At 36.6% G+C, this 26,953-nt stretch overlaps 2 long non-coding RNA genes and 1 pseudogene across 2 annotated transcripts; 1 reads left to right on the top strand and 2 right to left on the bottom strand.

Moving 5' to 3' along the window:
* Nucleotides 1-4,535: 4,535 nt before the first annotated feature.
* Nucleotides 4,536-9,031, bottom strand: LOC141366060 (uncharacterized). Its single transcript, XR_012371016.1, has 2 exons — nt 8,913-9,031; nt 4,536-4,805 (listed from the first exon to the last, which is right to left on the bottom strand). It is a non-coding gene; the product is annotated as an uncharacterized lncRNA (long non-coding RNA).
* Nucleotides 9,032-11,381: 2,350 nt separating this feature from the next.
* Nucleotides 11,382-17,786, top strand: LOC141366058 (uncharacterized; annotated as a pseudogene).
* Nucleotides 17,787-21,714: 3,928 nt separating this feature from the next.
* On the bottom strand, nt 21,715-26,399 carry LOC141367350 (uncharacterized). The gene is made up of 4 exons (XR_012371709.1): nt 25,826-26,399; nt 25,498-25,629; nt 24,587-24,627; nt 21,715-22,143 (listed from the first exon to the last, which is right to left on the bottom strand). It is a non-coding gene; the product is annotated as an uncharacterized lncRNA (long non-coding RNA).
* Nucleotides 26,400-26,953: the final 554 nt, after the last annotated feature.

Raw genomic sequence — 26,953 nt, 5'->3', positions numbered from 1 at the left:
GCAGCATTGTTTTATGTGGGAATACGTGTGTATTCACATCATATCTGTGTAACACGTATTCCCAGTGTCTTGTCACTTTTACCCTACTCCCTTATGTAATCATGTCTTAAGTGATTAATTATGTTCACCTGTTCCCCATTGATGTGGTGTCTTTATAATGCCCTTGTGTTCTCTGTGTGGTGTGCGTGCGTTGTTTGATGTTTGTGAAATCCAAGTTTTATGGTTCCTGTTTATCTGTTCCAGTTATTTGTGTTTCATCACATTGTTTTGTTCCTTTCCGTTTTACCCCCTCGTGGGTGTTTCAGTTTTTGTAAATAAATCTTTGTTATATTTTCTTACATCTTGCGTTTGGGTTCGTCTTCTGTTATTTTCTATTATCCGGTTTAGACCAACCGTGACAGTATTATGTTTACACTGCCAGAAGAAAATGACCCCAAGCTGTCACTGGGGTGGTAACATTTAAAAAGATCTTAATATCTACCATTTAGGTACAGATATGTATACATTTGCGTTCTATGGTTACCAATTTGTACATCTGAGGTACTAATATGAACTCTTTTGGTGTGAATGTTTGAAAGGGATCCACTCCAGTCACAGCTATACAGGGAGCACTTTTTAAAAAAAAATTCTGACAGTGTACAACAAATGATGAGTGATATGAATCTTACCTCAACATCATCATAGTTTATATAATCATCCTTCTGAACACCTGAGAAATATAAAATAGTTTTACTTTACACATTAAGGGAGAGCAGGGGCGAAAGTAAAACTTTTCAGAAGAATGTTATTTTAAAAGATAATGTTTTAGACAGAGATATACTGTATGTTTGCTGTGGTCAATAACTCACAAGTGTGCTCTGTCAATACCAGGTGAAATTTAGATCAAATGTAAACTGAATTCAGTATAAATTCACGTTGAACATAAATAGTGGATTGTTACTTTTGACCCTGTCAGCTGGGATAAAAGTAACACACAGGTGGGTCAAAAGTAACACAACAGAACAAGATAGATTTTGTGTTACACTTGTTTTTAGTAAATATACATGACTATGACCTTGTTGATATGTAACTGCAAAAATATGTTGTTATCTTTGTAAAAAATAATGAAATTACATTTTTATTTTAAATTTCAGTTTTATCAAATATTTCAAAAGCAACCTGACAGTACAAACTTCAATTGTTGAGAATAAAAAAAAATTCAACACTTTGAACACTATGGGGCGGTTTCCCGGACAGGGATTAGCTTAATCCAGGACTAGGCCTTAGTTTAATTAGGAAATATAACTAGTTTTAACAAATATGCCTTACTTAAAACATTACCTGTGTGCATTTTGAGGCAAAACAAAGGGCACTGGTGTATTTTAAGATATGTCAGTGCAAGTTGTTTTCAGTTTGGACAGCTCTTAAAAATGTTTTAGTCTAGGACTGGTCTAGTCCCTGTCCGGGAAACCGCCCCTATGAAAATTAAATTAAATCAAATGAGAAAATTTTAAATTTTCAACATATACAACCGTATTAGCATTGGGACAAAAGTATACTTATACTTTTATTCTGAAAAGTCAAAATTCAGGATGTGTTAGGGCACTAAATAACCTGTAGATTGATCAATATTGTAACACATGAACAAAGAAACACAACGCATTATAAGAAAAAGTGACTGCTTAAAGGGGCAATAAGTAGGATTTACCCCCATCTAGTGGTGAAATTGTATTTTGCATTCAAACGAACAGTACTCTCTAGCGCCTCGCTTTTCCAAATTAGTGTTGCAACTACGATTGCTGTTTTGTACTCACTGATCTCCTTGTCCGTTTCAGCTGGTTCACGTGTTCTAAATGAAAACACGTTGTGGAAACGCTTTGGTAGGCTAGTGCTTTTTGTCCCTTTCTGCTATTATAATTTATCAATACGGCGAAGAACGACATGGGAGATTTCTTGGACTTACCCATTCAATGTAAATAAAGAGAAGAAATTCTAAGCTTACAAAGAAAAGTCAGATCAATGACAGAGGTCATTTGACACCAACGAGGACATATTTATGAATAAAGAAATTGATTTTAATTAATAAAACACTTAAAATCCTACTTACAGTTCCTAAAAGAAATTAACTTATCATGGTTAAAAACAGCTTTCTGGACCTACACATGCAAAACGCGATATTTTTTTAGCTCTGTCAAGGTGTCAGTGTGCATTTGAGGACTGAGTAGATTTCTCTCAGTTAAACTCATGTAACACAAACTAAACACTCACAATATTACAATATTTTAGTTTCTGAAAAGGATACAAACCTTTTTTATTCCTCCAGCAACAACAAAAAAGCAAACCACAAAACACAATCACTCCAGCAACAACCACCAGCATCAAAATACTGAACACAATATAAGTTTTACTGGGGTAGAATAGAATGTGTCCTTTATTCCCTAGAAGAGATTATTAAATGAATAAATATTAAAGTTTAAAATACAGAGAAAATGCGGTTTTAAAGATGCAGTGTGTAATTTTTAGAAAGATCTTTTGACAGAAATGCAAAATAATATACAAAACTAAATTAGGGGTGTATGAAGACCTTTCATAATGAACCGTTATGTTTATATAACCTTAGAATTATATGTTTTTAACTACATACACAGAGGGTCCTTTACGCACTGTAAAAAAAATCTGTAGAAATTACAATGTTATTGCAGCTGGGTTGCCGGTAATTTACCGTAGATTTGTATTTATATTATTTACTGGCAAGAGTTTGTTCAATGTTAAATAAATGTTAAATATTAACAAGTCTTTGTCTTTACAGAATAACACTATATAATGGCAGCCTCATGCAAAGCATTCTGGGAACCAGAAATCATCATCAACCTTTTTCAGTTTTTTGCTTCAGATTTTGTTTCCCAGAATGCTTTGCTTGATGCTGTTTTTTTGGTTTTGCTCTGTGGGGACAAAGACTTGTAAATGTTTGATGTTCGTTTAACTTTGAACAAAATGTTGCCAGTGAATGACGTGGATTTGAATCTACGGTAAGTTACTGGCAACCCAGCTGCAATTTCTACTGATTTTTTTTACAGTCGCCATTTTGTGCCGCCATGTTTTTTACAGAAGCTCTTAATGGACAAACTTTTTTACTAAGTTATCTTCAACTGTGATATGTTTGACCTGTGGCAGCTACCGTAGCTTTCTATGCATTTCAAAAGTGAAGGGTGAGCTGTAAACTGAGTTGTTGGTTGCAATTTGCAACCTCACCACTAGATGCCACTAAAATGTACAGACTGCACCTTTAAGATCAGTAAACCAAGAAGAAAGCTTTGTTTTGTGAGACACATAAATAACAGATAATCTGTGTATGCAATCTCACGAATTTCCGTGGCATAGTCACGGAATTTTTTGCTAATTTTTCCGTGACATTCTCACGGATCTCCGCATATTTCCGTGGCCCTGTCACGGACTTTCTTTTCCGTGGCATTCTCACGGATTGGTTACTCAACTGTTTTGTCCTATTTTCTTACCATTGTCGCTTCGGTTTAGGGTTAGATTTACATAAAATGACATCCCTACCCAAACCAAACTCTAACCCCAATGCCAGGTGACAATTGATTAAAGTTTAGAAAATATAAAAGAATACATCAGAAAAAATTGTATAAACCAATACTTACAGTGACAAAGTAACGCAAGCACCAAATCTAACCCTAAACCGAAGCGACAATGGTTTGAAAATAGGAAAAAGCAGTTGAGTAACCAATCCGTGAGAATGCCACGGAAAAGAAAGTCCGTGGCAGGGCCACGGAAACACGCGGAGATCCGTGAGAATGTCACGGAAAAATGAGCAAAAACTATCCCACGGAACTTTGTGAGATCATGTTGGTGTATGCACTATTGTGTCTGTGGTTTGTGATGACGGGTTAGCAGAACATATTTACCTTTACAAAGCTGTTTAATGTCTATTCTGTCTGTTTTCCAGCTGATAGGGTTGCTATGGTTACAGATGATGGATGCATCACTACAGATTATGATGAGAGTGAACTTCTCATGTGATGTCACTTCCTCTGGAGAGCAGTTATCATTATTATAAGTGGAGTTAAGTGTGAGATCATGAGCTCTATATGTGAAGTTTACAGTACAGGAGTCACTGCTGGACCAGTTAGAGATGACAGTCAGGTCAGGAGTCTTCACCGCGTCTGAAACACATTTACTTTAGTTTTACAACATCATGAAATGAACTGTAGATTATTTTAACAATACATCTTACATTTAAATCAAGTTTTGTTTAAAAATGGTCACCAGCCCACAGGTGGGCCCAAAATATGTTATAACATATTAAGTTTTGTGTTAAGTTTTCTTTGGAACAAATGTATTTTTGTGTAATTTGTATCATTTAAGTGTTTTGTTGATCAGTTATCAGTTTCAAATTGCAAGGCCACTGCCATGCTACTGCAGTCTAAAAGAAAGGCCCAAAAAAAATGCAGTAACACATTAAATCACAACAGACTCTCTATATTCACTCACCTATAACAGATACTCATCTGTACATACAACATCTCTATTTGATGTTCCAGTTATTTTTGCTGTATAAACTCCACTGTCTGTCTTCTTCATGTTCTTCAGTGTTAGAGAGAAGGTTTTGTTATTGAAATCCACTCTGTCCTTGTAGGCATCGTAATCATTTACTGCTTTAAATTTATTATAATATTTCACTATAGTGTCTGATTTTTCATTCTGCCAGAATATCTCATCAAACTTGTCAGGTAGTTTATCTCTCTGTATATTCAGTTGAACAGAAGCTCCTGTCTCCACAAACACAGTGTCTTCAGCTCTGGACCCTGAGGTGAGAAAGAAACACAGATTATTATTTGCTAGTTTTATTAAGCTTAACAAGTTTTACACAAACTTGAGTCAAATTAAACATGGATTAATATAGTTACATTGTTTCTTCTCTTCTTGGTTCAGTTCGCTTTCAAATGGCAAAATCTTAACATGTGCCAAAATTTGTTAATAAAGCTCACGTGAGATTAAAGTTTCCTTTTATTGGTCAGAATGCACTCATGTATGCATATATAGCGCTACTCAGGGTGGATTCTGCTTGTAAGTGATCATCTCTATGCCCTATTCCCTTTGAAGATTAACTTATTTCCCGTCAGCCATTTTTTGAAAAGTTGCCCACCATAATTTTTTGTGATTTTCAATTTCACAATATGCCTTCCAGAAAAATTTTCTTCTAAAAATATATAAACATACAAATATATCAAATGAAAATACAGACCTTCTGCTTTCAAACAAACATAAAAAAAACAAAATGGGAAAAAAATGTTTCAGCCTATCTTAATTTTTTTCTTTGCTTATAAACTCTTAAATGTGGCTATTTTTCTTTAAAAATAAAAAACTTTTGTTAGAGATCAGATTCAGATCGATTATCAAAGCATACATGGAGTTTAAAATTAGTAAATAACGTTTTGGCTTCAGTTTATTTCATAAATTGGGTAAGTGCACAGATTAACATAAAATTAATCAGGAACATGTTTTTATATGCAAATGTTTTCTCTTAATTGACAAGATAACTCATCAATAGCAGGGAAAGAGTTAAAACTCTTGATGTATAAATTCTAGAGGGATTTGCGCAATTGTGTCTCTCAGTGTGACTGATAAAAATACACTTGGTGAACAATAAGTAGTAGAACTAGTTCATGTGGCTTCCCCTTCTCAAAGTGCCCTTCAGAGGGGAAAATATCCCTTTATGTATAAACTTTAGAGGAAGTTGCACAATTTTGTCTCATAGTGAGGCCAAATTCACTTGGCAAATAGAGCAATGAAATAAAACGTCGTTTTCTTTTTATTTAAACCGACTGTTTTTGTGATGTCTTCTTTCTGAAGTACCAACAAGGGCGCATAAACACCATTCGGACTTCACCCTAAATATCAAAACGAGTGAAAGAAGGTGGGAGTTACTGTTTGAACTGAGCGCTGAACAATCAAATCAAAGAAAACGTCAAGTTACGGTTTGCATCTTTAACAAAATGCTTCAGCAAAATATATAATTTTTTGGGTGTCCTTTTAAATGCAAATGAGCTAATCTTGGGACTAAATGACAGTGCTGTGGTTGGATAGTGCAGATTAAGGGGCTTTATTATTATAATAAGATCCCCTTCTGACATCACAAGGGGAGCCAAATTTCAATTATCTATTTTTGTAATGCTCGCAGAAAATGGTTTGCCAAAACTAAGTTACTGGGTCGATCTTTTTCACATTTTCTAGGTTGATAGAAGCACTGGGGACTCAATTATAGCACTTAACCATGGAAAAAGTCAGTTTTGATGATATGTCACATTTAAAGTATTTTTATAAAATAGTTTAATGAGTTTATCAATGCATTCTAATAGAGGAACTATTTAACCCTTTTTCTTTAATTTTCTCTTTTTCTCCCAAGTGTATACAACTTTTGTATGATGAGTCCCTGTGTAGTCTGTTCACTCAAAATGTAAAGTACTGAAATTGTTATCAAATGTTTTGACAATAATTTTATATGGTAATACATAATACGCTTCTAAACACACCTACAACTAATACATTTAGTAATAAAATTAGGCAGCGAGGGGCCCCCAAATAAATTCTGCTTAGTGTCCCATAAAGGCTTTGGCCGACCATGCACATATTTTGCGGGATTCTGCTCATTGTAATCTGTCAGAGCTGCACGTTTATTGTGGTTTTTTTTGTTTTGTAGCTGTCCTTATGTTATTTAACGATTTAATAGCAGCACTGTTAAACTGAGTGATTAAAGCCCATCTCTTCAAGATACTCACTAAACTGCTTGTAAAGTATGTATTTGTCACGAGTGACTATAGGGGTGGAACCAAAGTTATGGAGAAGAGTTCCGCCCGGACCGATTTACCCAAACACCGGCACTTCCGGGTAACCCCGGGCAACGGAATCAGCAAAAACAAGTGACAGGTGTGCACGCTGAGGTGGCGAACACTGACTGGTAGATTCAAGGGAAGCAGGAAGTATAAATAGAGCATGTGAAACACAAGACGGTGTTCATTGTTGTTCCCCTTTCTAGTGGATGTTAGAGCGGGCGTTGTGGCAAAGTGGTGGGCTGAAGTGGCAAAACAGCGGATAAAGACTGAAAGAGGAGATCTGTGGAGTAAAGAGAACAGAGACCCGAGTCATCGGTTTGGAAGAAGACGAATCATACTTAAAGAAGTGCATTATTACCTATGTGTATACGTGTGTATTTAAGGCCACAGTGAAGCACGATTTCTGAGCGGAGGTTTCCTGGAGTCAAGCGGCTTGGGGAACCGCGAGAAGAGGACAAACAAACACGGAGAAAGAGAGATACATGGTATCAGACCGTAAGTACAAGAGTTGTTTACATTCACTGAGGCATCGAAGTAACAGACAGTAAGCTATTGTGTGTGGAGTGTGTCGCTGTGTAGTGGCCCCGCCGTGCAGTATGAAGCCGGTGGGCGAGCCAGAGGAGTGTAGGACACGCAGACCATCGTGTGGGGATCCGTGACACCCAGACCACCGGCCAGAAAAACCGCAAAGCTACATTAGAACCAAGCTTATAGCTATACGTACCTGAACCGTCTGTTGATGCAGAGCAGCACGCCCCGTGAACCGCAGAGCCACATTAGGACTAAGCTAAAAGCTATACGTACCTGAATTGTCAGATGATACAGAGCAGCATGCCCAGTGAACTGTAGAGCGTCACCAGGGTGGAGCCCAAAACCATACTTACCAGGGAGACTTTATAGATCCAGTCCAGCGCGCCGAGTGAAATCCATACTTACCTTGTGTACTCGCCAGCCTGGTGGAGCACGGCCCCGAAGCGTCCCTGAGCAGCCTGCAAACAGAAAGTGGAGTTATTCATAGCCCAGTAGCCTGTCCTAGCAAACCTCTAGTGCCGGAGAAAGGTACGACAGTCTAGTAGATTTTCTAACCTGTCTCTTGTGTGTGTGACCAGAACAGGCATTCGGGACGGGCTCAGAGTCCAGCCGGCCGCGGACAGAGGACAGTTGGTCAGGCACCCTGCGGAGGAAGAGCAGAATACAAAGTTATCGGCACAAAGGAGTCCTTACTTATCTGAACTTACCTGAATACACCACGGTCACCCACCGGAGCGGGATGTGGAACGGCTTGGAAGGCCGCGGACAAAACGGAAGGAGCTCCATCCCCCTGTCTCCCCCTTAGTCGTGCCCCTGCCTCTGGCACCTGCCCCTCTCCCCTTCTGCAAGATCCAGCTGAGAGGCAGAAGACAAATTATTTTAGTTTCCCCTTTCCCCTCCCCCATCCTAGTTTTAAATAATTTAAATAAAGTTTGTTTTAACCTTTACTTACCTGCTGTGTGTGTTTGGTCATTGGGGTGCTTTGGGGACCTCCTCGAGGTGGAATGCGCCGGAGGGGCATTCAGTAGCCCGCACCGGTTGGTAACATATTAGCAAAACACACTGCTGCTTGTCAGCCCTTAAACATCTTATTCAGCCTGGTTTGTTTGTCCATTGGGCCAGATTGCTTTCTCACCACAGGCTAAATACTTTATTTGCATTTGGGGTGAGATTTGGGCTGTAAATACAGTCTGAGACAATATTATCTTTAGCCACATTATTGCTATAGCGTGCTTATAATCACAAGAAAAGCTTTTGGGTAAAATGTGACCTTGGGACACAAAACCAGTCGTAAACATCATATTTGTAGAAAAAGCCAAAGATACATTGCATGGGTCAAAGTTATTGATTTATGTGTCAGTGGTTGTTGGTGGGGCTTTGTTAATTTGACATCACTTTACAATTTAAAAAAGATTTTTGATTTTTTTTCATGGAAATTTAATTATTTCACAATACATACCATAGAGCAATATGATCAGTAGTGTAAACTCTGTGCTGAATGCCGTCAATGTCTTAAGACTTAAGTCATTATTAAATAAAGTTTTTTACCTGTGTTAGAGATGAGAAGAGCGAGAAAGAAAGCAAAATAATAAAGATCACCCATTCTATCAAACAGAAATGAACTGAAATGTTTGATCCTGTGAGTAGATAAGGAAGTGTTCAACTCCATTTACAGCTTGACCAGAAACTATTCTGCTTCCTGTATGCAAGTGGTTTAGTCAGCTTACCAGTTGAGACAGCATTGGTGTGCACAGACCTCTGCTGGGGCATAAACCGATGTAAATAAACCATTGGGTGACATAAATTTTGTGTTTTGCAAAGTGTATATATAGAACTGCAAAAGTTTAATAAGATTTGAAACAAATGATTACACCAGTGGTGGCTGGTGACTTCTTTTTTTGAAGCGCACAATGCAAAGTTCGTCACAACATGTATGTAGCTTGTCATGTGTGTGGTTCGTCATTTCATAATATGTGTTCTGCGCTTTGAGAGATCGTGTGTGCATCATGTGTCATGCCAAAATAAGTGCCTGCTGCCTTGAACATGAACTTGAAAAGAGATCCTTGTGTTTGCCAGATACTCGCATAATCTCATGCGTAATCAGAGTTTAGTGTTAAGGGAGTGTGTTGCGTGTATTAAAGGAACGTGAGCGTCTCTTTTATCATAAACGGTTTGGCGCATTTGCAGCAGGCATTTTGACAAAACACATGATGCACACAGGATCTCTCCACACGCATGACACATATTTTGGAAAAGGGAACAACACACGTGACAATCCGAACACTTATTTTGAATAAGCGCATCCTCGGAAGAGCAGTCACGAGCCGCCACTGGATTACACTATACATCGAACGATAGCATTTTTTTTTTTTACAAACAAACCTTACAAAAAACTACTGGTGTGCATCTTGAGACAATACACTTACACTGATGTATGTTAAGAAACTTTACAATAAGGTTCATTCGTTAACATTAGTTAATGTATAAACTAACATGAACAAAACATGAGCAGTACATTTGTTACAGTTATATTTGTTAATGTTAATAGAAATAAAGCTTTTAATTGTTTGTTCATGTTAGTTCTCAGTGCATTAACTATTGTTAACAAGATTTTAATAAAGTATTAGTAATTGTTGAAATTAACATTAACAAACATTAATAAATGTTTTATAAGTGCAGTTCATTAACGAATTAACCTTATTGTAAAGGGTTACCAAGATGTTTTTAAATGAAGGCAGCTCAAACATGCATTTCAGTCTGGGACTACACTGTTAGACATTTCTGTAATTTTTACAGTTATTTACTGTATTTCACACAGTATCATACAGCAAATTATCTTTACAGTAAGGAACTGTAATTTGCAGTGCATTGTGGGAATTTTCTGTGACGTCAAACACAATATACAGTTACTTACTGTATTTTTAAGAATTGAAGTATGCTACTGTATTTACAGTCTCTCTTTTGGCGGTCTTTTTACTATTAATCTAAGCCATTTAGCTTATTTCTTACAAATGCATGTACAGGCTATGCCCCATGTTTTAGATTAGGAACCCCCACAGCCGCGCCACACGTTTTGCAGGGAAGGTGCCACAGGTGACACAAATCTGTTACACGGGTAAACTAAGGAGTTTTTAACGAGTTTCACCAAAACAACACCGCGGTTCGACGAAGGTTTGCCATGCAAGTTGTTTAGGTATGACAAAGATGCGGGGAAGAAAATAAGTTGAGGAGATCTATTTTTAAGTTGAGGAGTTTTAAACAAGGATTTTCTCCACAAATAACGGTGTTTTTCGACGACATTTAGTCAGGGAAGGCGTTTAGTGACACATGTGATGGAAACAAATAAAGTGTAGTTTATTTATTTATTTTAATTTGAGGAGTTTAAACGAGGAGTTTATCCACGAAGATTTGTCAGGGAAGTTATTTGTGTGACACGGGTGCTGGGAACAAATAAAGTGTACTTTTTAAGCTGAGGAGTTTTAAACGAGGAGTTCCCCCACGAAGATTTGTCAGGGATGTTGTTTGTGTGACACGGGTGCTGGGACTAAACAAAGTGTATTTTTGTTAAGCTGAGGAGTTTTCAACGAGGAGTTTTGCCACAAATAACAGTGCTTTTTTAACGAAGATTTGACAGTAAAGGTACGTGTTTTGTGACACAGATGCGAGGAACTAACGGAGGATAAAAGCAAATGGGTTTTTAACGCTAATTTCCACCAGCAGTGCTTTTTTGACGACGATTTATATCCCGGAGACGACGGGGTTTTTTTAATGACTTGAAGACCCAGAAGATTTCATTCGGGGAAGAGAAAAAGGCCCGCAAGGTAAGAATATTTGATACGCGGTTATATGGTTTGTTTACCTGAATTAATAACCTAATATGTCATATGTGGTGACAATCTTGGTTCCCACTCTGTTGGTGTATTTACAGAAAATTTTAGCAGTAGCACAAACTTTTGTAGGTACTGCTTGATTGACAGGGAAACATTTACCAAATCGCCACTGGTATTCGGCCCACAACGAACACCTGCAAATTATAATGACAGTGTTCAGCGACTGACCTCTGAACAGAATTTAGTAGATGGAATCAAATTTGATTCATGTTTTAACACACTGAAGTCTTTTCATGTCTGCAGCGGCCTTCCTCCATGTCTTGGACATGACCTTTTTGAGGGAGTAGTAGCAAATGATTTGGCCCTCTATATTGAACATTTAGTAAAAGTTGAAAAAGATTTCACTTACTTACAGCTAAATCGTGCCATTTCACAAACAAAACTTCAGGGTAGTGACTCGAATAACAAACCATGTGAGATTAAGCAAAATGCTAAAAAGCTGAGTGGTACAGCAACACAGAATTGGTGTCTCTTACGACTGTTACCAGTTTATGTTGGTAAGTGGATCAAACATCCTATTGAAAGTGAGGTTTGGCAGTTGTGTCTAAAACTAAAGGAAATAGCTGAATTAATCTGTGCTCCAAAAATTAACCAGAATGAGGTTGCATATCTGAAAGTTTTGCTAGAGGAATATATGTATTTGCGCAGCAGCATGTTCCCTGACCACCCCCTCAAACCAAAGCATCACTACATGTTGCATTATCCTGATCTTATCCTTAAGTTTGGGCCACTGATACGCTTGTGGACCCTCCGGTTTGAGAGCAAGCACTCCTATTTCAAGGAATGTGCCAGGAAACTTAGAAATTTTTTACACTTAAGTAAAACACTGGCAGAACGACACCAGCTTCTACAGTCATACCTAAGTTGTGGTCAGTTGTTTCCTCCTCCTATTCAGGTTGCTGGTGAAGCAAATGAAATTGATGAGCAGGCATACAACAGGGATATACAGATGCTGTTAAAGTCAGCTGGTATTGACAAAAGCAAAACCTCAGAGGTTTCATCAGTAATTTATAAAGGGACCAAGTACAGCAAGGGCCTTGTTGTTGTTTTAAAGCACACTGGTGATGCACTGGTTTTTGGGAAAATATCCCTAATATTTACTGATGACAAAGAGGTTTACTTTGTTGCGTTGGTACATCATGCAGTTCTGTTAGTTGATCTTGGAGTCTACTACCTAAAGTCAGATAATGAATATACATATGTCAATGCAGACAGGTTGCATGACTATTACCCACTGGCAGTGTACAACATCTTTGACCTCCCTACTGTTTGCTTACATCATTCTGTGTGTTCTTCGTTCTAGGAATGGATGTCGACTGCATTCAGGAAATTCAAAGAGTGCTACCTGAATTAGATTATGAGAGATTGAAGGTCCTCATAGAACACCTGTCATCAGCGGTTGGAGTAACAAGAAAAGAGGACCTTGCCTTTATTGAGAAGGATGACTTGCAGCATCTTTTAACACCAATACAGTGCCGTAAAGTCATCCACACCTTTAAACAAAGAGGTGAGGAAACAGTGGGTCTATAGCAGTGTAAAATTTTGAAGATACTGTATGAGACATCTTTCTTGGTAAAGCTTGAGACACTATTATTTTATGTTTTTATAATGATTTAAATTACTAAATTAATGTAGCCTCTAAAATGACAGTAGGGATAAAACTAATTAATTGTTCTCATCTAAGCATAAATTGATATTGTGATACCACTTAAAACACAGAAAATGTGACTTATTAATAACTATTGATGTTGGATTGTTTAGAAAATTAAAGCATATTTGAGAATCATTCATAAAATTTAAGTTATTTTATATGTAAAGAGTATATACTGTAAATAAGCTAACTTTGTAAATATTTGTTAATGTATTTGTAAAAACTTGTTAATGTATTTGTTTTCTCTCTCAAATAATTGAATATAGTGGACACTACTGCCAACTGCGTGCCAAATGAACAGACAGGCCCAGTGCCAGTCACTACCTTGAACATCGAATTGATTGATGAACGTTCCCACCCAACACCATCTTGTACACAGTCCCGCAATTCTGGATTATCTTTAACAAAAACACCAAACTCATGGACCCATCAGTTTGAGATTCCTTGGGACAAGATGCCTACTTCACTCTCAGAGGCAATATTAAGAGGGCATAGGGCTAACCCTGCAGACAGAAGAGCCATGGTGAGAACTGTGGTGGCAGCTATGCAAAAAAGCTGTCCAAATCCCAACAGGGCTGCCTGTGTAGATATAGCCAAAGTGATTGTGTCAAAATATCCTTTGACCTTTGCAGACACAGACGAGGAAGGTGAACAATTAGGAATAGGTTACTATTCACTTGTTAATCAACTTAAAACAAGAGTTGAACATGTCAACCGCAACAATGTAAGTGAAAGAATGCGGAAACCAAGGGCAGTGACAGAAACTAGTGGTGGTAGCGCTACCTCCATAACCGTACGAAGCAAACAAGACCGCTATGGCTGCACAAATTGGCAGCCAAAACATCTACCAGAAGGAGAGACAGTTGAATCTCTAGAAGACAGAAGACAAAATATGGTGGTCATATTTCAGTCTGCTGGCCCCAGAGCTGCTGACTTGCCAGAAATTGACGAGTCAATGAATTTGACATACATTTATCAACGTCACATGATAAACAGCTGCCCTCCCCCAAGTATGATTACAGTTGAGGAACAATGGCCTTTTCTTTTTACAAAAAGAGGACTCTGTGCCCATTTCAAAACTCTCACAGGTATTGACATTTGTGATCGAGTAGGAGAGGCTCTACAAACCAAAGGAAAGAGGATCATAAATTTTTTTCAAAGAGGAACACAAAACAAAGACATCCAGATCCAGAGACTTTTACACAACATTGACAATGACACAACAGTCATGCAGCAGAACCGGACCGGCATAGCAGCAGTGCTGCTTCTGATGAAGCACTTCCTTGAAAAAGAAGACTCCATCTTTATTTTGGCAGATGTAAGTAGACATTTTATTAGCGCAACATATTATTCATCATTTTTTAATTTCGTTTTCACAAATGTTTCTGTTTTAAAGACAACTGCAACAAAGTCATCCATAGAGGAAAACACAAACTGCCAGCAACACCAAGACTAATAATGCTTGGTAAGAAAAGACTTGCCTTTGATTTTGAGAAGGGTTTGTGTTGTCCATTTGAGCTAAGCCTTTATTTGCATGTATTTTAGGGAACACGTTTCTTTCTGCATCAAAGTGGATGGTGAGCATTGATGGAAAAGTGGCTTATATTCTGGAGGAGCACCTGGGATTCGCAGATGCCTTTTCAGTATTCTTTGCAAGCTTCTATGTTTTCAACATAGAATACCAGGAGCAAGCCTGTGTGACACTGGAACTCATACAACTGTAAGTACCTCTCTTTGTTTCTCCACATTTACTTTTAATTCAGTGTTTATTTCACATCTGTTTCAATCAGGGTGGGCATTCCTGGTCCTGTAGAGCCACTGTAAAGCAAAGTTTAGTTCCAACCCTTATCAAACACACCTGAATATAATTTCCAATTAATCCTGCAGTCTTTGATTAAATCTTTCAGGTGTGTTTGATTAGGGTTTAAGCTAAACTTTGCTGGACAGTGGCCCTACAAGATCAGGAATGCCCACTCCTGGTTTAAAGGGATAGTTCTAATGAACACAAAGGAAGATATTTTGAGGAATGTTTGTAACCAAACCGTTCATGAGCTCCATTCACCTCCATAGTATTCTTTTTCCAACTATGTAAGTGAATGGGGCTCATCATTGGTTTGGTTACAAACATTCCTCAAAACCTCTTCCTTCATAACTGTTGTTTTTGACATTCTTTTATTAGCTTTTAGGGGAACTATCTCTGTCAAAAGTGCAAAACGTGTTCAAAGCAGTTTTACAAAGATGGTGCTTTCACAAAGATGGTTCTCTCATATAAACTTTTTATATCCAAAAATATGTATAAAGGCTGCAGGCCAAGTACAAGAGACAATCACACCCAGTTTGTGTTTAGAATTTGTAAACTTTTAAACTGTTTTCTCTATAATTTTTATTGCTGGTTAAACGAGGAAAGATTTTTTAAATTGTTTTTGTATTTAGACTCAAAGACATTGTTCACACTTTCAGTTCAAATCTGATTTTGGTGCATAGCCGAATCCAATCACATTTAGAACGTGTGAACGGTCAAAAAGCACACAAAATTTGTTTGTTTTTTTTCTAATCCGTTTCAGGCTACATACAGAGGTGGTTTGAAAACCTTTTCAAATCACATTTCCGGAAATCCGATTCAGTCTGATCGCTCTGATCGCATTTGTGTAGCTTTTCGGTTACATCATGCTGTAGCGTGACGTAAAACGTAAACACGCCAGACGTTGAATCAAAAAAGTGAGTGTCAAATCGGATATGCACCAAAATCAGATTTGGACTGACAGTGTGAACAAAGTCTAAATGGCCACTGGACTTGTTTTGTTTTGAGTGCATATAAACTAGGTCTGCACAATAAATCACATGCGATTGTCACACGCATCTTGTCAGTAAAGCCGGTTCTTTGATTATTTGTTAATCGTCATCACCTGCTTTCGGATGGAGCAGAATTTACTACACAGAGCCGTAGTTCACTGAAAATCTAGGCAATATCTGATTCATTACTGCATGTGATTTGTCCGCAATTATGAATGCAATATTGCCCAGCTTGTCAGTGAACTACGGCTCTGTGTAGTAAAAGCTGCTCAATCTGAAGGCAGGTGATGACGATTAACAAATAATCAAAGAACCGGCTTTACTGACAAGATGCGTGTGACAATGGCATGTGATTTATTGTGTAGACCTAGTTTATATGCACTCAAAACAAAACAAGTCCAATGGCCATTTAGACCTTGTTCACACTGTCACAATGTTATGTCACAATGTAATATCACACATGTATTAATTTTTACTTTTTCCTGTAACCTAAAGATTCTTCGTGAGGATCAATCCAGAGGATGGAAGTAAATGCACTGCTAAAACTGGAGTAAGCCGCAAGACTGGGGAAATGGTAAACAGAAAAACAACAGTCATCAACAGCAGAGTATCTTCCTTCCTACGACACCTCCCAGAGTTTGAATGGAAAAACTTTGATTAGGTAAGACACTTCTGATTAGGACATGTACAGTATACAGACAGTTTAGTTTTTAGTTAAAGGGATTGTTCGGCCAAAAATGATGTTGGACCCATGACTGATTTACCCTCGGGTCTTCTGAGATGCATATGTTCATCATTTTTCAGACTAACATATTTTTAGTTATTTTAGAAAATGTCTAAGATCCTCCTTTAAGTCCAAAAAATGTGCATCCATCCCTCACAAAAGTAATCCAACCAGGGTAATCTCTGCGGTGTTGTGGAATATCCAGATGTAAAACTTTATAAACGAAAACAATTTGCTTCCAGTTCTGCCGCCATCTTAGACTCCTCCGCATTCAGGAGAGAGTATCAGTGTAGTGTACGCTCTTTTCTTAGTCATGTATGACAAACGCAGAGGGCGAAGGCACGAAGCAGCAGCAAAGAACTCTGCAAAGTGCATACACTCTTATCTGAATGCAGAGGGGTCTAAGATGGCCGCTTTACCGGAATCTAGTTATACTCTTATAAAGTTTTACATGTGGATATTTGTACAACAAAACCATACAGATTATTCCCAGAAGGCCTTTTTTACCCACTAGAGCCGTTTTCTTTTGTGAATGACGGATGCACATTTTTTGGACTTGGCGGTGGACCCCATACCCTTGCATTTTATGAACTGTAAGATTTAGGACATTTTCTAAAATAACTGAAAATCTGTTTGTCTGAAAAGTTATGAACATATGCATCTTGGACAGCTTGAGGGTGAGTAAATCATAGATTTAATATCATTTTGTGGCCGAACTATCCCTTTAATTATAACCAAGGCCCAGTTCTGGATTAATCTGAACCCTGTCTGGGAAACTGCCCATCAATGTTTAATTTTATAGAGAGGAATATTTTGTAGGATATTTTAAGTTTCATAAAAATGTATGTTTAGTCAAAAAATTATTATAACCATCTTTTTTACCTACAGGACATCAGATGGATTGTTTTGTTACAAGACAACATGTTTTACTAACGTTTTACTTTGTATTTACTATTTATACAAAAAGTTCAATTGATTTTGATGTTAATAAGATGTTTCTATTTATTGAGTGTGCATTCTATAATGCACGTTAATGTCCATGTAAACCCATGTGTTTTGTGACACACATTTGTTTTCATTTTGAAGCAACTGTGATTGTTTCTATTTATTGAGTGTGCATTTTATAATGCACGTTAATGTCCATGTAAACCCATGTGTTTTGTGACACACATTTGTTTTCATTTTGAAGCTACTGTGATTTTCCTATTGATTGAGTGTGCATTCTATAATGCACGGTAATGTCCATGTAAACCCATGTGTTTTGTGGTAATTTATTTGTTTTCATTTTGAAGCTACTGTGATTGTTTCTATTTATTGAGTGTGCATTCTACAATGCACGTTAATGTCCATGTAAACCCATGTGTTTTGTGGTAATTTATTACATTGCAGCATTAAATAAATTTTTTTCATTCAATTTTTGAATGTTGAAAGTTCTTGTATGTCATTTTTTAAATAAAAATGTTATATTTTGTTACAACTGTGGCTGTTTGTATTAAATTTCAGTTGTATTTGTGTAGTATAAATAAAATCATTTCTATAAAATCCTACTTTATATTTAGAACAAATTGATAAACCAATGAATACAAATGATGAAATATTACAGTAGTGTACCGTTAACTCGGTGTATTTTACAGTATTTTACTGTATAACAAAATTACAGTATTGCAGAGATACTGTAAACCTGAAATACAGTATAGTATTGTAAATTGAGATTACAGTAGTCTACTGGCAACAGTGTTGCCAGTAGACTACTGTAAAAACCCTTTGAAATGTCTAACAGTGTAGTCTTAAGCCCTGCTGCACCATTATGTCAAAAATCTGTTTTTATCCAACAGCTACAGTAATGGCGGTATTAATTTATTAGTAAAGCTTTGTTAGTATGATCTATGATTTTCAAAAACAATTTCCCACAACCAATTTTTTTATTTGGAATAATAAGAATAATTGTTATAAACAAAAATCTCATTTTTTAAACTGGTTTAGGAATGGGATCAGTCGGTTCAATCACTTATTTAATCAAGATGTTTACTTACTTTCAGGATCTTGTCTTGTATTACATCTAGTTCATTGTGACAGGGTTCTGACAGTACCATGTTTTGTGTGGGAACACGTGGCTATGGATTATTTATTATCAGGCCACGTGTTTTAATTGTCCCGTCACTTTTTACCCGATCCCTTACCTGTTATGATTTTCACCTGTTCCCCTCATTAGTTCTCCTATTTAAAGTCCTTTTGTGTTTGCTGTTCTGTGCACGTTTGCTTTGTTATATTGTGTCTGTGCCCGGTGTTCATCTTGCTGTAAGTTGTTTGTCCAGTGTATTCCTAGTGTAGTCTGTTTTTGTTAATTGTAAGTTTTTATTTGTTTTGTCAAGTTTAGTGTTGATCCTGTCTTGTTTTGCCCCCTTGTGGGTTTTGTTTTCCCTTTTGTTAATAAAGTTTCTGTTTTGTTCATCCCCTGTATGCATTTTGGGTTCATATGCCCCCAAATCCTCACACTTACTTACCAAGAATCTCTCCCTTGTTTCAATATTTCTGCTACTCCAAAACAGTATGTCGTTGTATTTGGTGCTATCCCTAGTGGTGTCATTGTTATTTATGGGCAACAACCATATTTTGAATAATAAAAAATATGAATAAAAAAAAATGTTTTTCTAATGACTGTTTCCACTTCTCTTGCTGTCATAAAATATTTTCCACTAATCTGTTTCGTTTTATGTAAGCTTGTATCATTACGTCAGCTTGAAATGTGAAGCGCTATTGGCTTTGTGAGCGATTGTGTCATGTTCTTGTGTTGTGCTTTATGTTTGAATATGACAAGCAAAAACTGACAAAAATGAATCAGAGTGTCTATTTACACTAAGTTCAAATATGGTCCCTTGTTAAAATGTCTGTGTAAGCCCATCATCTCACAAGGGGATGAGGAGAACATTAAAATTAAGGGCAATCACTACAGTGTGTTTCTTTGCAAAAATGACAAGGTTTATTTTACAGCATTTAGAAGTCGCATCACAGACAATCAAACATGGCAAAAGATCCAACAAACAAAAAAGAGAAAAAGGACTACATTGTAAGCACTACAATACAGTCCTTACAAATAAAACAAAAACCTGTTTAATCCGCACTCCACAGCAAAAGTAAATCATCACCTCAAACCACTACAAGTTGTTTCCCCCACATTAACAGATTACAACATATATGAGGTAAAGAAAACCCAACGGTCATTAGTTGATCCAAGATAAATAAAACAAACAAGAAAAACAAAAAACAAAACACACTCTCCACAATAAATCACTTTGCCACTTCAAAATACAAGACCCAATTCAACATTTAAAGGGATCTCTCAAGCAACCATCAAGCCATCAATTCTTTCAATAAAAGTAAATCATGCATCATCTGTAAAAAGACAAAGAAAATACAAATTGATTATTGCCCCTATACCATATTTACCAACATTAAAAACACTTAAAAGAATTCTACATTAAAAACACAAATTACAGCATTAAAATTTGCTCCATTAGTCGTTGAAAAGTGCTTGGTCCATTACAAAGGCCAAGAGTCCAAAAGGAGTACAGAAGGCAGTCTTGGTGCAATCGGCTTCAGCCAATGGCACTTGATTGCAGCCGCTTGCTAAATCTAATGCAAAAAAAACATTTGTCCCAGTCAATGCATCTAATGACTTCTTAATGCGAGGAAGAGGATAAGCGTCCTTTCATGTTTTTGCATTTAGCTGGCGATAGTCTACTACGCACATTCTTAAGGAATCATTCTTTACCAGCACAATTGTAGATGAATATGGACTACAGTACAACTCTCCTTGATGACCTGGCTCTCCAAAAGCTGCTTAATGTGAGTTTTCACTGCTTCCAACTGACTTGGGGGAATTGGCGATGACGCTGGTGGACTGGAACATCATCCAACAAAGGGATTTGATGCTCTGTTAATTTAGTACAACCCAAGTCACAATCATCCTTATCTGATATTTTTGCAAGAGGTGCCTAACCACTTCCTTTTCAGACTCTGATAGGCCTGGTAACTCTATCTCACTGTGGTTTGAAATAGACGCTGCAGTCTGACACTGAATAACCATTTCAGTAACATTACCTTGCAAATTTTCTTCAAAAAAAATCTTGTTCAGATTGATTGACAACCGTAGCGCTAACCAAACTACTTAACTTAGCTTTTGCTGGTAAATATGCTGTCTCTGTGCTAACATTAACCATAGGTACACAGATTGTATTTTGGGAAGACTGTAACAATGCTGGAGAAATCAAAATAGCTGCAGGTAATCCACCACCACTATCATTGCTCATAGGTTCTAATAGAGTGACTGAATTTGACAAACTCTTGGGGCAGTAAGCGGTAACCTCATTGTTCCAGCTAGATGCTTAGCTTGCACTCTGACATGGCCAATGAAACTATAAGTCACAACTCTTATCTTTACAATTCAGTTCTAGGCTGCTATACTGTTCATTAATCAATTGTTTTTATTTCATTTGCTATTACACAGCTTTGAAAAACACCAAACAGCTTTTTATAGCACATGGTACCACAAAGAGGAAGTCACACAAAGTTTGATTTTCTATTATAGTATATTGACTCCTGGGATTTGTAGTCCACCTAATTTGTAGTCCTACCCCTTCTACCCCATTACATCTGTTTGGAGCAGTAAAGTTTAAAAAAGACATCAACAGCTTCGGTGGTGCAGCATTAGTGTGTATGACTCGTGGGACTGACTTTTGGTGGGATGTTGATGTTTCATATCCACTTTTTGTTGACCTCAATCTTCTTCCTTTCATATCACATATAGTATCTGTTGCTAAGAAAATATCACTTAGTGTTAATAACCGGTGCCTAAATTAAAATGCTGGGTTATAGAAATTTTGTGTTGCATAATATGCTTATTTCACAATTCTATGGTATACTTCGTTGCAATTAAACATTTCGTAAGTTTTTAAGGCCTTAAAAGTCAAGCAGAAATGCACAAATTGCAATCATCACAAGGCAAGAATGGATCCCCATCATTCAGGATTTGGGCCAGAAGTTAATATTCAACATGTCAGAGCAAATGCAGAGGTTGGATGAAAGATGAGGTCTTGTCTGTTTAAAAGCATGCTGTTATTATAAAACACATTTAATCCAGTTTTACAATATAAGATTTTAAACAAATGATTACACTTTAATCCAAATGATTTATTAAAACTCAAAAGTGCAAGCAGAACATCTAATCAAGACAAAAATGAATAACAACAACTTTGTTAATGCAAAAACATGTGGGAATTAAACATATCAACATTTCTTTTAACAACAATACTACTGTATGTGAACTAATAATCTTTGCTTATATTTCTCCAGAGAAGAACTTTCTTTATCAAAGATACACTTAACTGCATATGTTAAACATACATTGAACGGCGTAAAAATAGTTTTAGTTTGTACAAAGTTTTGCTTTACAAGAATTACAGCAAATAGAAATTACAAGCCATTAATATTTATACTTTTTTAATTACTATGTAAGTATTGAGGTCCTGAAGTTCAAGTTGTGTTTGTGAGCTGTTCCAGAAAGAGGGTGTGAAACCAAAAATGTTTTTGGTTTACTTCAGTCTGATCTTTATCAACAGTCATGATGAACACATTAAGGTTTGTAATGATGATCTACTGTGTGGTACTGTATGTAACAGTGGTCCAGATATCTTCTGTCATCTTATGTATGTGGGTCAGAGTCTTTAACAACAAATAAAATAAAACAGATGTTAGTGTATTACTGAAGGGTGATGATGCATTACTGTTTAGTAAAATAATGTTTTGTATTATGTTTGATATTATATTAGTAGATATTTAACGACACTACTTTAGAACAAGCAACATACAGTACACTGTATCTATTATTTTTAACTAACAGTTATTTATGAAACAATATAATTATTGACAGTGTTTTATGAAAGACTTTATTTTTGAAATGTACAAATTTAGAGACCATGACAGCGTGTATATCCAGTGTTGGGGGTAACGCATTACAAGTAATGATCATTACGTAATAATATTACTTTTCTAAAGTAACGAGTAAAGCATTACTTAATAAATGTACTCATTAATATTTGAGTTACTTTTTTAAAAAAGTAATGCGAGTTAATTTTCAGTTTAATTAATTCAATTTTAAAATAAAATAATGTATTGAATTAAACTGAACATATTAACGTAGAATTACGCACTCTGTGCGACCGAGCGGAAACAGTTTGAGTCAGAAACGATGATGGCAGGCCAGAGCTTGACATTTTTGCGATCATAAAAAACACCTGCAAGGCCTGAAAGACATCAAGCCTCAGCCAAGTAAGAAAAAGTAACGCAAAAGTAACTTAAAAGTAACGCAAGCTTTACTTTCCATGAAAAGTAACTAAGTAACGCAATTAGTTACTTTTTTGGGGAGTAACTTAATATTGTAATGCATTACTTTTAAAAGTAACTTTCCCCAACACTGTGTATATCTAATGTGAACACTGTTAGAAGAAAATGATCCCAAGATGTAACTGGGGTGGTACAATTTAAAAAAGTCCTAATATCTACCATTTAGGTACAGATATGTATACATATGTGACCAGTCACGGAAAGTAGGGACACAAGTCGGATCTGGGGCATTTTGAGTTATTCACAGATTCTGAAAGTGCAGTTTCTAAGCTTTTCAACGATGTGTAACACATGAAAATCTGATAAGATTTGGAGAAGTTGTGGCCATTTGAATGTAACAGATTCAAAAATAACAAAGAAAATAGACTTTGAAAGTTAGACCTTCTCATGCCTGGAGAGACAATAGGGCTCATTTAAATCTCATTTAGCTAAGCCATACCCCCTGTAAAGCCGTTTTGAGATACAGATGTTCTAACATCATATGTAGTATTTTGTGACAGAAGTCCAGATGACAACATGCAAAAATAAACATGACTCTTTTCACCTTTTTGCCAATGACTTCATGGAAAATATTGATAGACAAAACATATACAGTAGCCAATTATATAACGAATTCAACGATCTCTGTGTGACTTTTTTGTGTGTGTTTGACTTCATGCTACGCTGCATGAACTGACAGACAGATGACGTCAAAGTACAGCGAGAGCGAGTCGAAATTAAACTACTTCGTAAGATTTCTTGAAGAGCTCTCGCGGTACTTTGACATCATCCGACTGCGGCGCTGGATAAAGTCAAACAAGTCAGTGACGCGGCTGACGTACGACGCGGCTGACTGTTACTGTATCTGGTGCACCCCAGCTTTTTTTTCTTTTGTTTTTGGTGTGACCGAGCTTCGGTTACAGTCTGGGGAGACGCACGCTGTAATTTTGAAAAAAAAACGTAGCAAACATGTCTGAGGAACAGGGCAGCCGCGTCACTACAGTCATATGACATCACGTGGTTTACAACAGAAAGTCGTAATTCTTGCTGTTTTTGGACCAAAATGTATTTTCAATGCTTCAACAAATTCTAACTGACCCACTGATGTCACATGGACTACTTTGATGATGTTTTTTTACCTTTCTGGTCATGGAAACAGTACATAGATTTTTAATGACGTTAAAACATCTTAATCTGTGTTCTGAAGATGAACGGAGGTCTTCCGAGTTTAGAATGACATAAGGGTGAGTCATTAATGACATTATTTTCATTTTTGGGCGAACTATCCTTATTCAGTAGTCACCCTGTTCCCTTTAGGGGCGGGGGCAAAAACAAAAGCCGCTTATCCAGTATGTAAATACACACACAGACAATGACGCCCCCCGCTGCACGCTAGAATCTCCAGAAAAACAAGCCGATTTCAACCACAAAATGTGCGCTTTTAAATATACAAAAACTGCTATCTAACTAACAGATTCTGCAATAAAACAAAAATCACAAATTTAGAAAAAAACGTTCTTTCTCATTATCTCGAAAGTTGTGCTGCTGACATGTGTCACTGGTTTCCGTGATGGGTCACATTTGGTACAAATATGTTACTTTGCGTTACTAATATGCACTCTATGGTTACCAATTTGTACCTCTTAGGTACTGATATGAACTCTTTTGACAAAGGTCTACTTTTTGAAAGGGATCCACCCCAGTGGTAGCTATACAGGGAGCACTTTTTTGAAAAAAAAAATTCTGACAGTGTACAACAAATGATGAGTGATATGAATCTTACCTCAACATCATCATAGTCTATATTATCATCCATCTGAACACCTGAGAAATATAAAATAGTTTACTTTTCACATTAAGGGAGAACAGGGGCGAAGTACAACTTTTCAGAAAAGCGTAATTTTAAAATATAATGTTTTAGACAGAGATATATTTCTGCTGTGGTCAATAACTCACAAGTGTGCTCTGTCAATACCAGGTGAAATTTTAAACAAATATAAAATGACTTCAGAATACTTTGAACATCAGTGGTTACTTTTGACCCTGTCAGCTGGGATGAAAGTAACACACAGGTGATTCAAAAGTAACACAACAGAACAAGACAGATTTTTGTGTTATTGTTTTTAGTACGTGACTATGACCTTGTTGATATGTAACTGCAAACATATATTGTAATTTATCTTTGTAAAAAATAATACAATTACATTTTTATTTTAAATTTCAGTTTCATCAAATGTTTTTAAAGCAACCCGACAGTACAAACTTAAATAGTTGAGAATAAAATATTTTTTCAACACTTTGAACACAATGAAAATTAAATTAAATTAAATTAGAAAAATAAAAATTTTCAACATACAACCAGCAACGGGACAAAAGTATACTTATATTTTTATTCTGAAAAACTCTGAGAAGTGAAACTTCAGGATGTGTTAGGTCACTAAATAACTTGTAGATTGATCAGTATTGTAACACATAAAACAAGAAACACAACGCATTATAAGAAAAAACGACCGCTTAAGAAGTTGACTTATCATGATTAAAAACAGCTTTTTGGATCTACACGCGCAAAAACGCAATATTTGTCAGCTCTGTCAAGGTGTCAGTGTGCATTTGAGGACTGAGTGGATTTTCATGTAACACAAACTAAACACTTACAGTATTACGATATTTTAGTTTCTGATAAAGTATACAAACCTTTTTTATTCCTGCAGCAACAATAAGGGACCAAACCACAAAACACCATAACTCCAACAACAACCATAAGCATCACAATACTGAACACACTATACGATTGACTGGAGGAGAATAGATTGTGTCCTTCATTCCCTGCAAGAGATTATTAAATAAAAACTACAGTCATCAGTCTATTCATCTTAAAGTTTAAAATACAGAGAAAATGCAGTTTTAAGATCAGAAAATCAAGAAGAGAGTTTTGTTTTGTGAGACACATGAATAGCAGATAATCTGTGTATACATTATTGTGTTTATGGTTTGTGATGATGGGTCAGCAGAAAATATTTACCTTTACAAAGCTGTCTAATGTCTATTGTGTCTATTTCCCAGCTGACAGGGTTGCTATGGTTACAGATGATGGTTTCATCACTACAGATCAGGATGAGAGTGAACTTCTCATGTGATGTCACTTCCTCTGGAGAGCAGTTATCATTATTATAAGTGGAGTGAAGTGTGAGATTATGAGCTCTACATGTGAAGTTTACAGTACAGGAGTCAATGCTCGGGTAAGAGATGACAGTCAGCTCAGGAGTCTTCACTGCATCTGAAACACATTTACTTTAGATTTACAACATACAGATAAGAACTTTAGTTTAGGTAAGGAATCATTGATGATGGGCCGTTGAATTATTTGAAAATAAAGCACACCTAAGGTGGTAATAACACTGTGGTTGTGCATTATTTTCTAATAATTTAAAGGACCGGAGTCAATTATTCCTCTTACACCACGATTACCACAGACATTACTCTGGTGGTTATTTTAAGAGAAAAATAAGCGATTAGTCTGTTTTACAGAAAAATAATCAACACCAATTGAACTTTTTTCAACCAATCAAAATAAAGCATTCAACAGCCCTGTGGTATAAATTATTTTAACAGTACATCTTACATTTAAATCAATGTTTTATTTTACAGTGTTATTACACTAATATGACTATATATCATTGGAAAGCTCTGAGAGTTTAGTTTTTATATTTTACCCATTTTGCCAAAAGAATAATGTCAACCCAGTATCACGCTAAAGCGTGTAATAGACACGCTGGTCCACTCGAGGATGCGTGTCAATGTCACGCTTTGCCTCCTCAAGGCGTGAAAATGACACGCATTTATGAGGATGATAACCAATAGGGGGCGATAATTTCTTATTGCCAACAACTTCAACAAGAGAAGCGACGCAGTGATATGCGTTCTCTGGAGCTCCATGGGTAAGACTTTCTTGGAAATTTGGTGATTAATGTTACTAAAATTGAGTAAATCCTGTGTTTATGTTAAGTCTTTGTTGCAACGTTAGCAATATAATATCACCGCTAAGGCAACAGACAAGTCAGTGCACGCGTTTGGTCAGAATCCAATAGGCTCATATTTAGGACATAATTGTTTGTTCAGGTGCGGTCATTTAAGAAATCCTAAAGTTGGT

The sequence above is a fragment of the Misgurnus anguillicaudatus genome, chromosome 2 (genome assembly GCF_027580225.2).
Source record: "Misgurnus anguillicaudatus chromosome 2, ASM2758022v2, whole genome shotgun sequence".
Taxonomy (NCBI): Eukaryota; Metazoa; Chordata; class Actinopteri; order Cypriniformes; family Cobitidae; genus Misgurnus; species Misgurnus anguillicaudatus.
This window is presented reverse-complemented; position numbering and strand designations above follow the sequence as displayed.